The sequence below is a fragment of the Palaemon carinicauda genome, chromosome 12 (genome assembly GCF_036898095.1).
Source record: "Palaemon carinicauda isolate YSFRI2023 chromosome 12, ASM3689809v2, whole genome shotgun sequence".
NCBI lineage: Eukaryota > Metazoa > Arthropoda > Malacostraca > Decapoda > Palaemonidae > Palaemon > Palaemon carinicauda.
In genome coordinates this window covers 156,612,938-156,628,063 of record NC_090736.1, presented here as the reverse complement: position 1 = coordinate 156,628,063, position 15,126 = coordinate 156,612,938, and positions in this window count along the sequence as shown.

Here is a 15,126-nt window from a genome sequence, read left to right as displayed (position 1 = left end):
TCTATTTATCAAAACGATTAAAGAAGATATAAATCAAGTATTCATATCCGCACGCATCCATACATATATACAGTATACATACAGTATACATACAGTATAAATTATTGTCTTTGGTTAGAGTTCTATCCTATTCTGTCTTATTTTTCCTCTTCCTGATTTCTTTTTAAGATTTTGTATTTTATGAAATATCTATTTTTAACGTTATTGCTGTTCTTAACATATTTCATTTTAGTTGTTCATTACTTATCTTGTAGTTTAATTATTTCCTTATTTCCTTAACGCATTGGGCTATCTAAATATCTATTTTTAAAGTCGTTACTTTTCTTAAAATATTTCATTTTAGCTGTTCACAACTTATCAGTTTAATTATTTCCTTATTTCCTTAACTTATTGGGCTATTTAAATAAGATGAAAAGTAGAAAGTTGAATATAGAAAAAAAGGCTTTTTCTTAATAATTTATAAGACAAAGTTATTCAGAGAATTTAGACTAATGACATGCATATCAAAGTCCCCTTGGAAATGGTGCCTGAACTATTGATTGATTAAATTAATACGATAAGCGAATCACACGTCAATTATACTCATCGAACCAGACATCGAGTTAGTGTCTGGGGAGAATCATGTCTTGGAACTAAGATACTGTAGTCCTTATTTCTTGCATGGTTCATTGCAACCGTATCGTCTCCTTTCATAATGACAATAAAACAATGGACAAAAAACTAATTTTAAACGGAAAATCACCGTAAAAAAAAAAAAAAAAAAAAAAAAAAAAAAAAAAAAAAATAAAAACAGAAAATCTCCGTAAAAAAAGAGAAAAAAAAACCGTAATCTTAATCAGAAAATCTCCGTAAAATATATACAATTCTCAGTCGCATTTCAGTAAAATACAGGAGACCGTAATTTTTGCCCTACTTTGCTATTATCTCTCACGGGTTGGTGAAAGTAATATCACTCCTTTACGTCAATATATCCGTTTTTTTAAAACGGTAAATGCTTGGAAACATTTATTCCAGGATTTCGAAAGTTCTTTATGGCAAATCTTTAACAGAGTACTGTATATATGTCGCAGAATTTTATCAATTTATCAATTCACTTACTTTCTATATCTATCGTTTAACATTTATTTTATTATTATTATTATTATTATTATTATTATTATTATTATTATTATTATTGTTGTTGTTTTTGTTGTTGTTATTCACTTTAGATAACAATAAGACACATCCAATCAAGCCTCATTAAGCCCATTGACACGTAACACCAATAAACTAGCAATGTTTGTTACAATGAATTATTATTATTATTATTATTATTATTATTATTATTGTTGTTGTTGTTGTTGTTATTATTCACTTTAGAAAACAATAGGACACATCCAATCAAGCCTCATTAAGCCCATTGACACGAAACACCAATAAACTAGCAATGTTTGTTACAACGAATTATTATTATTATTATTATTATTATTATTATTATTATTATTATTATTATTATTATTATTATTGTTGTTGTCGTTGTTATTCACTTCAGATAACAATAAGACACATCCAATCAAGCCTCATTAAGCCCATTGACACGAAACACCAATAAACTAGCAATGTTTCAATGTTTGTTACAATGAATCCCCCCCCCCCACTCAACCTTTACATACACCGTTCCAGCATCAATGTTGCAACCGCGCAAGGTTATAGTTTTCCATATTGCAACCGTAACAGGGATTAACAAATGCCAGACGAAATGATTGCTCGCATATGTGGGAGAGAAAACAAACCAATGTCCCGATGCCTTTGTACTTGTTAATAATACCAATGCATATGAATTGTTTACCCAAACACACAGGGCTTCAAACGGCCGTGACGGACAGCGTCCGTGCGCGATCCTACGTCCGTCGCATCGAACATTAATCCAGGATGTGTTTTGTGGAAGTTAGGGGTTGTAAGATTAAGCTGTATGATGTATTTATTCAACTAATACGTTTATTCAACGCTGGATTCTCTGTCTTTTTCAGGAATTTTATGTACATACTCTCACGCTTTTACCAGCACACATCCACACATATACACAGTATATTATTATTATTATTATTATTAAATGCTAAGCTACAACCCTAGTTGGAAAAGCAGGATCCTATAAGCCCAGGGGCACCAACAGGGAAAATAGCCCAGTGAGGAAAGGAAACAAGGAAAAATAAAATATCTTAATAATAGTAACAACATTAAAATAAATATTTCCTATATAAACAGTAAAAACTTCAAGAAGAGAAACTAGATAGAACAGCTTGCCCGAGTGTACCCTCAAGCAAGGGAACTCTAACCCAAGACAGTGGAAGACCATGGTACAGAGGCTATAGCACTACCCAAGACTAGAGAACAATGGTTTGATTTTGGAGTGTCCTTCTCCTAGAAGAGCTGCTTACCATAGCTAAAGAGTCTCTTCTAGCCTATATACAGTATAAATTATAGTCTTGTGGTAGAGTTCTATTCTATTATATCCTATTACTCCTCCTCTTGATGTTTTTATGTTTTATAGTTTATATATGATAGATTTATTCTAACGTTGTTATTGTTCTTAAGATATTTTATTTTAGTTGTTCATCAGGCTACTTATTATCATTATTATTATTATTATTATTATTATTATTATTATTATTATTATTATTATTATTATTATCATTATACCCGAGTGTACCCCAAGCAGGAAAACTCTAATTCAAGACTGTGGAACAGAGGCTATGGCATTACCCAAGACCAGAAAAAAATGGTTTGATTTTGGAACAAGAGAGCTCCAATTCAACAATCTAATTAAAAGAGCAGTAGCAAGAGAAATCTAACCCAAGACAATGGAATAGAGGGTAAGGCACTACCCAAGACCAGAGAACAATGGTTTGATTTTGGAACAAGAGAGCAAGAGAGCTCCAATTCAACAATACAATTAAAAGAGCAGTAACAAGAGAAATCTAACCCAAGACAGTGGAATAGAAGCTATGGCACTACCCAAGACCAGAGAACAATGGTTTGATTTTAGGGGCAAGAGAACTCCAATTCAACAATCTAATTAAAAGAGCAGTAGCAAGAGAAATCTCATCCAAGACTGTGGAACAGAGGCTATGGTACTACCCAAGACCAGAGAACAGTGGTTTGATTTTAGGGACTAGAGAACTCCAATTCAACAATCGAAATAAAAGAGCAGTAACAAGAGATTTCTAACCCAAGACGGTGGAATAGAGGCTATGGCACTACCCAAGACCAGAGAATAATGTTTTGATTTTGGAACAAGAGAACTGCAAGTCAACAATCCTATCAAAAGAGCAGTAGCAAGAGAACTCTAATCCAAGACAGTGGAACAGAGGCTATGGCACTACACAAGACCAGAGAACAATGGTTTGATTTTGGAACAAGAGAACTCCAATTCACCAATCCAAATAAAAGACCAGTAGATTAAAGACGATTGTTAATCGTAATTATTAATATCAAAGAAAGCTAATGGAAAGTCCTGTTATGTTGGTTGAATGAAGATAACAAACCGATTATCAGTGAATCAAAGAGAAAGTCGATTCCTTTCTCATGGCATTGTGGCCTCCTGCGCCTCTGTGCTAATTCGATACATCTCCGCCTTTATCCGGGAGATTACAATGCACACGCCAGGGAAGAACTGAATTTGCATGACGATGTGTTGTTGCAACTGAATTATGATAGAGAAGGGAATAGGTCAATTCCCATCGGGTCAAGTGACCTCCTTCCTTTTTGGTGTGTCTTGATATTGGGTCATCTTGTCTTGAAATTAGGTCATATTATGTTGCATTTGTTTTCAGTTATAGGTTCAACTGGTGTATGCGTTCCGTCAAAATGGCCGGTAAATAACTATATAGATATGCACTCGCGCATACGTGACTCCCTTTCACCAGCATATGACTACTCCCTCTTCCCGCTTCTACCTGAGGGACTGGGAGAGCCAGGCGTGATCCGAAAGAAATAAAGGACAAAGCAATTGTATATAAATATATATATATATATATATATATATATATATATATATATATATATATATAAATATATATATATATATATGTGTGTGTGTGTATATATATATATATATATATATATATATATATATATATATATATATATATATATATACATATATATATATATATATATAAATATATATATATATATATATATATATATATATATATATATATATATATATATATACAGTATATATGTATACATATATATATATATATATATATATATATATATATATATATATATATATATATATATATATATATATATCACTGGATAACGGAGCATAACATGCGTTGTTAATGATGCCATGAAGAGAGGACCTAATGTTTTTACTACGTCCTGGTTCCCATTCTTATTCTGAGTTAGTTTAAACACTAATAGTTGTCATACCAATCGATAGTCACTAGGTTGCATAAAGTCTCATATGAAGTTTGACAGGAAATGAGTTTTCAAAGATTTGGACATCATATCAGTGAAAAGAAAGACCGAAATTGGCAGTAATTATTTTGGCCGATGTGGTAACGTTCCTGACTGGGAAAAGCCAGACTGAGAGTAGAGTCCCGCTCAAACTCGTTAGTTCCTTTGGTCACAGCAACCTCACCAACCATGTGATCTAAGTTTGGGGGTTTTGGGGGAGCCTATAGGTCTATCTGCTGGGTCATCAGCAGTTATAGTCTGGCCATCCTTGGTCTTAGCTTGGGTACTGATCATATGTATATATGGTCAGTCTCCAGGGCATTGTTCTGCTCGATAAGGCAATGTCAATTTCCCTTGCCTCTGCCATTCATGATCGGCTTTTAAACCTTTAAAACTGTAAAACCAAAAAGAAATAATAAGATTCTACCAATATGAGATCAAACCAGGATCGCTTTCGAAAACGAGAAAGACGAAAATGATGAACGAAAACCGAAGCAATAAATAAAAAGTGAAAATGCTTCAATAAGATAAAAAAGAACGAACAAGAAACTTTGTCAAGAGAATGAATAAGAAAAATCGAGAATATTACTTAGCTCTTCAAAACTCTTCAAGTCATAAACAAAAATGAACTAAAACTATTCGTTTGGAATATTTAGTGTTGTTGCTATTTTTAAAATATTTAATTTTTCCTTTTTTCCTTTCCACAATGAGCTATTTTCCCTGTTGGGGCCCCTGCGCTTATAGCATCCTGCTTATCCAACTAGGGTTGTAGCTTAGCCAGTAATGATAATAATAATAATAATAATAATAATAATAATAATAATAATAATAATAATAATAATAATAATAATGATAATAATAATGATAATAAGCGTTTATTTGTCTATTATTTGTTACTATTTATCTATCATTTGTGTATTATTTTTCTTAAAAGGGATGAATGAAATAAATAAAAGAAAACACCCTCTCTCTGGAAAGATAAAAAAAACAGCCCATAAAGGAAATCGCTGAATAATTCCATTGATTACAACTCAAATAAAACAGCTGTCAATGAAAAATGATTGATGGGGATGAAAAAATATATCTCTCTCTCTCTCTCTCTCTCTCTCTCTCTCTCTCTCTCTCTCTCTCTCTCTCTCTCTCTCTCTCTCTCTCTCAAAGAGATGAAAGTAAACCGTAATAATGTGAAGTAAAATTAATAAGAATATGACAACATTTATTTTTTTTTCTCGAAGATATGGAAGTAAATTCTAATAATATGGAGTTGCATTAATACGAATATAACAAAACTTATCAAGTTACACAATAGATTATTACGCAAAACAATTATTCGTTTCATGAGAATTCAACCTTTTTTTATTCACTGGAAATTATTCCACTGTAATATTTCGATGAAAACGCATTTTTTCTTATTGGAAAATGAAGACTCCTAATTAGGGAAATGAAATTATCCCACTTTTTTTTCATTTTCTTCCCTCATTTTAAAGAGATTATTATAAAAAAGCAAATTGCATTTAGCTGAACGATTAAGCTGAAAATAAAAATATGATCATAAAGAAACAATTAGATAGTTCTTTCAATATGCTTAATTATAAATGGTTGATACAAAGTATTTATCTTTTTTTATAATTAAGTCTTCATTTTTTGGTAATATAAAAAAACTGTTAGTCATAATTGCAGTGTTCTCATTAAACTCTTCTCCTTTTTCTAACAATACTATTCACTTACATATATATATATATATATATATATATATATATATATATATATATATATATACATATATATATATATATGTATATATATATATATATATAAATATATATATATATGTATATAAATATATATATATACATATATATATATATATATATATATATATATATATATATACATTTATGTATATATATATATAAATATATATATGTATATATATACATATTTGTATGTATATGTATATATAATATGAATATACATACATATATATATATATATATATATATATATATATATATATATATATATATATATATATATATATATATATATATATATACATATATGTATATATATATATACATATATATATATACATATATGTATATATATATATATATATATATATATATATATATATATATATATATATATATATATATATATATATATGTATATCAAACAAATCAATGATGAATATAAAATAAACTTGTAAAAGGTTAAATTACTTAGTTTTTGTATTAGTTATGTTAGATTTTAATTCCCACTCATGTCCTCCCACTGAAATAAATAAAAGAAAAATATCGACTTAAAATCTTCTCCGAAGAGTTTTGGTTAAAGTTGCCAACATACAAACAAACAAACAAATAGACTTAAGCCCTGTCCACACGATCGAGCATGCCCGACGGGCAAACAGTGATACCAGACCACAATAGTTAGTAAGAATGACGGTTAATGACGTCAGAAGCGGGAAGAGCACAAACAGGGATTGGCATCATACAGTGTTGCCAGATCCCTGCCTTTAGTTTTCCCGCTTCTGACGTCATCAACCCTCATTTTCACTAATTATTGTGGCCTGGTATCACTGTTTGCCCGTCGAGCATGCTCGATCGTGTGGACAGAGCTTAAGAACACGTGAGGGGGGAATACATACCCTTCGATTTTAGCATGCGCAATAAGACGAATAGGATAGTGGAAAGTCTAGCTTGAGCCTCAATACTTGACCAATCCCCCTAGAAGAAAGTCCTGGCACATCCTACATCATATTATTATTATCATCATTACTAGCCAAGCTGCAACCCTAGTTGGAAAAGCAACATGTTATAAGCCCAAGGGCTCCAATAGGGAAAAATAGCCCAATGAGGAAAGGAAATAAGGAAATAAATAAAACAATGAGAACAAATTAACAATAAATCATTCTATAAACAGTAACAACGTCAAAACAGATATGTCCTATATAAACTATTAACAACATCAAAAACAGATATGTCATATATAAACTATAAAAAGACTCATGTCAGCCTGGTCAACATAAAAACATTTGCTCCAACTTTGAACTTCTGAAGTTCTACTGATTCAACTTTATTCATCATCATCATTATCAGCCTTAAGTAGTATACTGCAAGACAGAGGTCTCAGAAATCTTTATTAGTCAAGTAAATAGAGGTTTGACCCCGAAATTTCCTATTAATGAATTAGGTATCAAAATAATTGCAATTTTCTATGTACTAATATATCCATAAGTACCCTTAAAGAGTTGTGGGGGAATTTTTTTTTTCAGTTAATTAAGTAACAGTGGTTATTTTACAAAATATTGTCAACTTTTTACAGTTTTAAGATTATCACTAACAGAAGAATAGCCAAAATTCGGTATTTCATTTGGTCCTTATTTCATAGCTTTGTATATATCACCAAGAATTGATAAACAATTTAAATTATTAACAATAAGTTTGTCGTTGATGACATCACTATTGACGTCATTAGCCTTTTCCTCTAAAATCTATATATATATATATATATATATATATATATATATATATATATATATATATATATATATATATATATATTGATTATTCCAATTTCTTGCTATTCACTAGATTCTTGCAATATTTTTTTTTCTGTTCTCCTGTTAACAGATATCTTTGTATTTCAGGTAACGTAGTGCTAGACTATACCAAAATAAAAAGAACGAAACTGATATCCTGATTGGAGGTTTGGACTCTGTATTTGTTAAGGTAAGCAAGAATACAATTTTGCACTTGAGAAATTTTTTGATTACAGAATACGTTTTTAATTGCTAAAATATGTTATGCCCATTTTACCTGCACTGAATACAAATGAACATCAATCTTTTCACTGTCTTGTACAAATTACTATTACACGTAGAATTTTATGAATGACTTAACTTTTAACTTCTCATTTGCCACGTCTACTTTCATACATCTATCCCATTTCTGCATCATAACTACATTTAAAAATATGGTTTGCAAAATATCATGCAAACAGGAATTGGGAAGCTTTAAACACCTTGTAGTATGACGATGGCTAGTAAATTCCCTGATTGGACAAGATAATTCTAATCAATCAAATAACAGGAAACTTTTCCGAGCTAAAAGGGCACCGCTGCGAGTCAGTGCAAATGCGCCTCATTAAAAAAATATTGAATATAGTATTATTTCATGGATGTATGTTTTCTCTATCTACGCCCCGTTTCAGGAAATGTTTTCAACTGTATTTTATCTGGAGAATGTTTCAAGGATCTATTGTAACGTTGATACTGATCTTAAAACATTCTATATTAATAATCCATTACTTCTCATGCTGCTTTTTTCATTTGCTTATTTCCTTTCCTCACTGGGCTATTTTTCCCCCTTTTGGGCCCTTGGGCTTAAACCATCCTGCTTTTTCAGCTAGGTCTGTAGCTGGACTAGCATTATTATTATTATTATTATTATTATTATTATTATTATTATTATTATTATTATTATTATTATTATTATTATTATTATTATTATTGTTGTTGTTGTTGTTGTTACTAGGTAAGCTACAACCCTAGTTGGAAAAGCAAGATGCTATAAGCCAAAGGGCTAACCAGGAAAAATAGCCAAGTGGGGAAAGGAAACGTGGAAATAATAATAATAATAATAATAATAATAATAATAATAATAATAATAATAATAATAATAATAATAATAATAATAACATGAAATGGCAATAGACAAAACAAAGATAACAACCACAACAAACAAAAACAGGAAGTGAAAACGAAAAAAAAACACCGCTATTCCAATCAACATCAACAAACCTCATCTAGATCACTGCTAATAGTTGTCTCCCATCGCTCTCACGATACAAGTCTTACGAGCTCTTCATTGCCTGGTTTCAATTACGCGTTTTGTTTCCTCCGGGTAAATATCATACGTTACGACGTCTTTATAGCTGCGATCGCCTCTAGAGTTCCCATGCTTCGGAGAGAGTCGCTTCATAGGGAGGTTAAACCGTTGCCTGGGTCGTAGCGATGGTGTGAGTGGATGTAAGCCCGTGATGTATGAATGTATGAAACGTGGTTTTAAAGGCCGCTCGTGAATAGCAGAGGTAGTAATGGATGTGACCCGTGATGTATGAATGTATGAAACGGGGTTTTAAAGGCCGCTCGTGAATAGCAGAGGTAGTAGTGGATGTGACCCGTGATGTATGAATGTATGAAACGTGGTTTTAAAGGCCGGTCATGAATAGCAGAGGTAGTAATGGATGTAACCCGTGATGTATGAATGTATGAAACGTGGTTTTAAAGGCCGGTCATGAATAGCAGAGGTAGTAGTGGATGTAACCCGTGATGTATGAATGTATGAAACGTGATTTAAAGACCGCTCGTGAATGGCAGAGGTGGTACTGGATGTAACCCGGGATGTATGAATGTATGAAACGTGGTTTAAAGGCCGCTCGTGAATAGCAGAGGTAGTAGTGGATGTAACCCGTGATGTATGAATGTATGAAACGTGATTTAAAGACCGCTCGTGAATGGCAGAGGTGATAGTGGATGTAACCCGGGATGTATGAATGTATGAAACGTGGTTTAAAGGCCGCTCGTGAATAGCAGAGGTAGTAGTGGATGTAACCCGTGATGTATGAATGTATGAAACGTGATTTAAAGACCGCTCGTGAATAGCAGAGGTAGTAGTGGATGTAACCCGTGATGAATGAATGTATGAAACGTGGTTTTAAAGGCCGCTCGTGAATAGCAGAGGTAGTAGTGGATGTACCCCATTATGTATGAATGTATGAAACGTGGTTTTAAAGGCCGCTCGTGAATAGCAGAGGTAGTAGTGGATGTAATCCGTGATGTATGAATGTATGAAACGTGGTTTTATAGGCCGCTCATGAATGGCAGAGGTAGTAGTGGATGTAACCCGTGATGAATGAATGTATGAAACGTGATTTAAAGGCCGCTCATGAATGGCAGAGGTAGTAGTGGATGTAACCCGTGATGTATGAATGTATGAAACGTGGTTTTAAAGGCCGCTCGTGAATAGCAGAGGTAGTAGTGGATGTAACCCGTGATGTATGAATGTATGCAACGCGGTTTTATAGGCCGCTCGTGAATAGCAGAGGTAGTAGTGGATGTAACCCGTGATGTATGAATGTATGAAACGCGGTTTTATAGGCCGCTCATGAATAGCAGAGGTAGTAGTGGATGTAACCCGTGATGTATGAATGTATGAAACGTGGTTTTAAAGGCCGCTCATGAATAGCAGAGGTAGTAGTGGATGTAACCCGTGATGTATGAATGTATGAAACGTGGTTTTAAAGGCCGCTCATGAATAGCAGAGGTAGTAGTGGGTGTAACCCGTGATGTATGAATGTATGAAACGTGGTTTTAAAGCCCGCTCATGAATAGAAAAGGTAGTAGTGGATGTAACCCGTGATGTATGAATGTATGAAACGTGGTTTTAAAGGCCGCTCATGAATAACAGAGGTAGTAGTGGATGTAACCCATGATGTATGAATGTATGAAACGTGGTTTAAAGGCCGCTCATGAATAGCAGAGGTAGTAGTGGGTGTAACCCGTGATGTATGAATGTATGAAACGTGGTTTTAAAGGCCGCTCATGAATAACAGAGGTAGTAGTGGATATAACCCGTGATGTATGAATGTATGATACGTGGTTTTAAAGGCCGCTCGTGAATAGCAGAGGTAGTAGTGGATGTAAGCCCGTGATGTATGAATGTATGAAACGTGGTTTTATAGGCCGCTCATGAATAGCAGAGGTAGTAGTGGATGTAACCCGTGATGTATGAATGTATGAAACGTGGTTTTAAAGGCCGCTCGTGAATAGCAGAGGTAGTAGTGGATGTAACCCGTGATGTATGAATGTATGAAACGTGGTTTTAAAGGCCGCTCGTAAATAGCAGAGGTAGTAGTAGATGTAACCCGTGATGTATGAATGTATGAAACGTGGTTTAAAGGCCGGTCGTGAATAGCAGAGGTAATAGTGGATGTAACCCGTGATATATGAATGTATGAAACGTGGTTTTAAAGGCCACTGATGAGTAGCAGAGGTGGTAGTGGATATAAACCCGTGATGTATGAATGTATGAAACGTGATTTAAAGGCCGCTCATGAATATCAGAGGTAGTAGTGGATGTAACCCGTGATGTATGAATGTGTGAAACGTGGTTTTAAAGGCCGCTCGTGAATAGCAGATGTGGCAGTGGATGTAACCCGTGATGTATGAATGTATGAAACGTGGTTTAAAGGCCGCTCGTGAATAGCAGATGTGGCAGTGGATGTACCCCATTATGTATGAATGTATGAAACATGGTTTAAAGGCCGTTCGTGAATAGCAGAGGTGGCAGTGGATGTAACCCGTGATGTATGAATGTATGAAACGTGGTTTTAAAGGCCGGTCGTGAATAGCAGAGGTGGCAGTGGATGTAACCCGTGATGTATGAATGTATGAAACGTGGTTTAAAGGCCGCTCGTGAATAGCAGATGTGGCAGTGGATGTACCCCATTATGTATGAATGTATGAAACGTGGTTTAAAGGCCGTTCGTGAATAGCAGAGGTGGCAGTGGATGTAATCCGTGATGAATGAATGTATGAAACGTGGTTTAAAGGCCGCTCGTGAATAGCAGAGGTGGTAGTGGATGTAACCCGTGATGTATGAATGTATGACACGTGGTTTTAAAGGCCGGTCGTGAATAGCAGAGGTAATAGTGGATGTAACCCGTGATGTATGAATGTATGAAACGTGGTTTAAAGGCCGCTCGTGAATAGCAGATGTGGCAGTGGATGTACCCCATTATGTATGAATGTATGAAACGTGGTTTAAAGGCCGTTCGTGAATAGCAGAGGTGGCAGTGGATGTAACCCGTGATGTATGAATGTATGAAACGTGGTTTTAAAGGCCGGTCGTGAATAGCAGAGGTGGCAGTGGATGTAACCCGTGATGTATGAATGTATGAAACGTGGTTTAAAGGCCGCTCGTGAATAGCAGATGTGGCAGTGGATGTACCCCATTATGTATGAATGTATGAAACGTGGTTTAAAGGCCGTTCGTGAATAGCAGAGGTGGCAGTGGATGTAATCCGTGATGAATGAATGTATGAAACGTGGTTTAAAGGCCGCTCGTGAATAGCAGAGGTGGCAGTGGATGTAACCCGTGATGTATGAAACGTGGTTTAAAGGCCGCTCGTGAATAGCAGATGTGGCAGTGGATGTACCCCATTATGTATGAATGTATGAAACGTGGTTTAAAGGCCGCTCGTGAATAGCAGAGGTGGCAGTGGATGTAACCCGTGATGTATGAATGTATGACACGTGGTTTTAAAGGCCGCTCGTGAATAGTAGAGGTAATAGTGGATGTAACCCGTGATGTATGAATGTATGAAACGTGGTTTAAAGGCCGCTCGTGAATAGCAGAGGTGGCAGTGGATGTAACCAGTGATGTATGAATGTATGACACGTGGTTTTAAAGGCCGCTCGTGAATAGCAGAGGTAATAGTGGATGTAACCCGTGATGTATGAATGTATGAAACGTGGTTTAAAGGCCGCTCGTGAATAGCAGAGGTGGCAGTGGATGTAACCAGTGATGTATGAATGTATGACACGTGGTTTTAAAGGCCGGTCGTGAATAGCAGAGGTAATAGTGGATGTAACCCGTGATGTATGAATGCATGAAACATGGTTTAAAGGCCGCTCGTGAATAGCAGATGTGGCAGTGGATGTACCCCATTATGTATGAATGTATGAAACGTGGTTTAAAGGCTGCTCGTGAATAGCAGAGGTGGCAGTGGATGTAACCCGTGATGTATGAATGTATGACACGTGGTTTTAAAGGCCGGTCGTGAATAGCAGAGGTAATAGTGGATGTAACCCGTGATGTATGAATGTATGAAACGTGGTTTAAAGGCCACTCGTGAATAGCAGAGGTGGCAGTGGATGTAACTCGTGATGTATGAATGTATGACACGTGGTTTTAAAGGCCGGTCGTGAATAGCAGAGGTAATAGTGGATGTAACCCGTGATGTATGAATATATGAAACGTGGTTTAAAGGCCGCTCGTGAATAGCAGATGTGGCAGTGGATGTACCCCATTATGTATGAATGTATGAAACGTGGTTTAAAGGACGCTCGTGAATAGCAGAGGTGGCAGTGGATGTAACCCGTGATGTATGAATGTATGAAACGTGGTTTAAAGGCCGCTCGTGAATAGCAGAGGTGGCAGTGGATGTAACCCGTGATGTATGAATGTATGACACGTGGTTTTAAAGGCCGCTCGTGAATAGCAGATGTGGCAGTGGATGTAACCCGTGATGTATGAATGTGTGAAACGTGGTTTAAAGGCCGCTCGTGAATAGCAGATGTGGCAGTGGATGTAACCCGTGATGTATGAATGTATGACACGTGGTTTTAAAGGCCGCTCGTGAATAGCAGATGTGGCAGTGGATGTAACCCGTGATGTATGAATGTATGAAATGTGGTTTAAAGGCCGCTCGTGAATAGTAGATGTGGCAGTGGATGTACCCCATTATGTATGAATGTATGAAACGTGGTTTAAAGGCCGCTCGTGAATAGCAGAGGGTAGAAGTGGATGTAACCCGTGATGTATGAATGTATGAAACGTGGTTTAAAGGCCACTCATGAATAGCAGAGGTAGTAGTGGATGTAACCCGTGATGTATGAATGTATGAAACGTGGTTTTAAAGCCCGCTCGTGTATAGCAAAGGTAGTAGTGGATGTAACCCGTGATGTATGAATGTATGAAACGTGGTTTTAAAGGCCACTTATGAGTAGCAGAGGTAGTAGTGGATGTAACCCGTGAAATATGAATGTATGAAACGTGGTTTTAAAGGCCGCTCGTGAAGCGCAGATGTGGCAGTGGATGTAACCCTTGATGTATGAATGTATGAAACGTGGTTTAAAGGCTGGTCGTGATTTGCATAGGTAGCAGTGGATGTAACCCGTGATGTATGAATGTATGAAACGTGGTTTAAAGGCTGGTCGTGATTTACATAGGTAGCAGTGGATGTGACCCGTGATGTATGAATGTATGAAACGTGGTTTAAAAGCTGGTCGTGATTTGCATAGGTAGCAGTGGATGTAACCCTTGATGTATGAATGTATGAAACGTGGTTTTATAGGCTGCTCATGAATAGCAGAGCTAGTAGTGGATATAACCCTTGATGTATGAATGTATGAAACGTGGTTTTAAAGGCCGCTCGTGAATAGCAGAGGTAGTAGTGGATGTAACCCGTGATGTATGAATGGATGAAACGTGGTTTTATAGGCCGCTCATGAATGGCAGAGGCGAGGGACAGAACAATGCCCTAGAGACTGACCATATACAAATGTTCAGCGCCCAAGCCCTTAAACCATGATGTATGAAACATGGTTTAAAGCCCGCTCATGAATGGCAGAGGCAATGGACAGAACAATGCCCTAGAGACTGACCATATATACATATGATCACAGCCCAAGCCCTCTCTCCACTCATGCTAGGACTAAAGAGGGTCAGGCAATGGCTGCTGATGACTCAGCAGATAGATCTATAGGCTCCCCCAAACCCCATCATCCTTAGCTCACAAGGAACTGATCGGCCAGCGCAACATTTCAACGATTTTTATTTTTTTTATTTTTTTTTTTTTGTCTTTGATTTTCTTTATGTATAACTCATA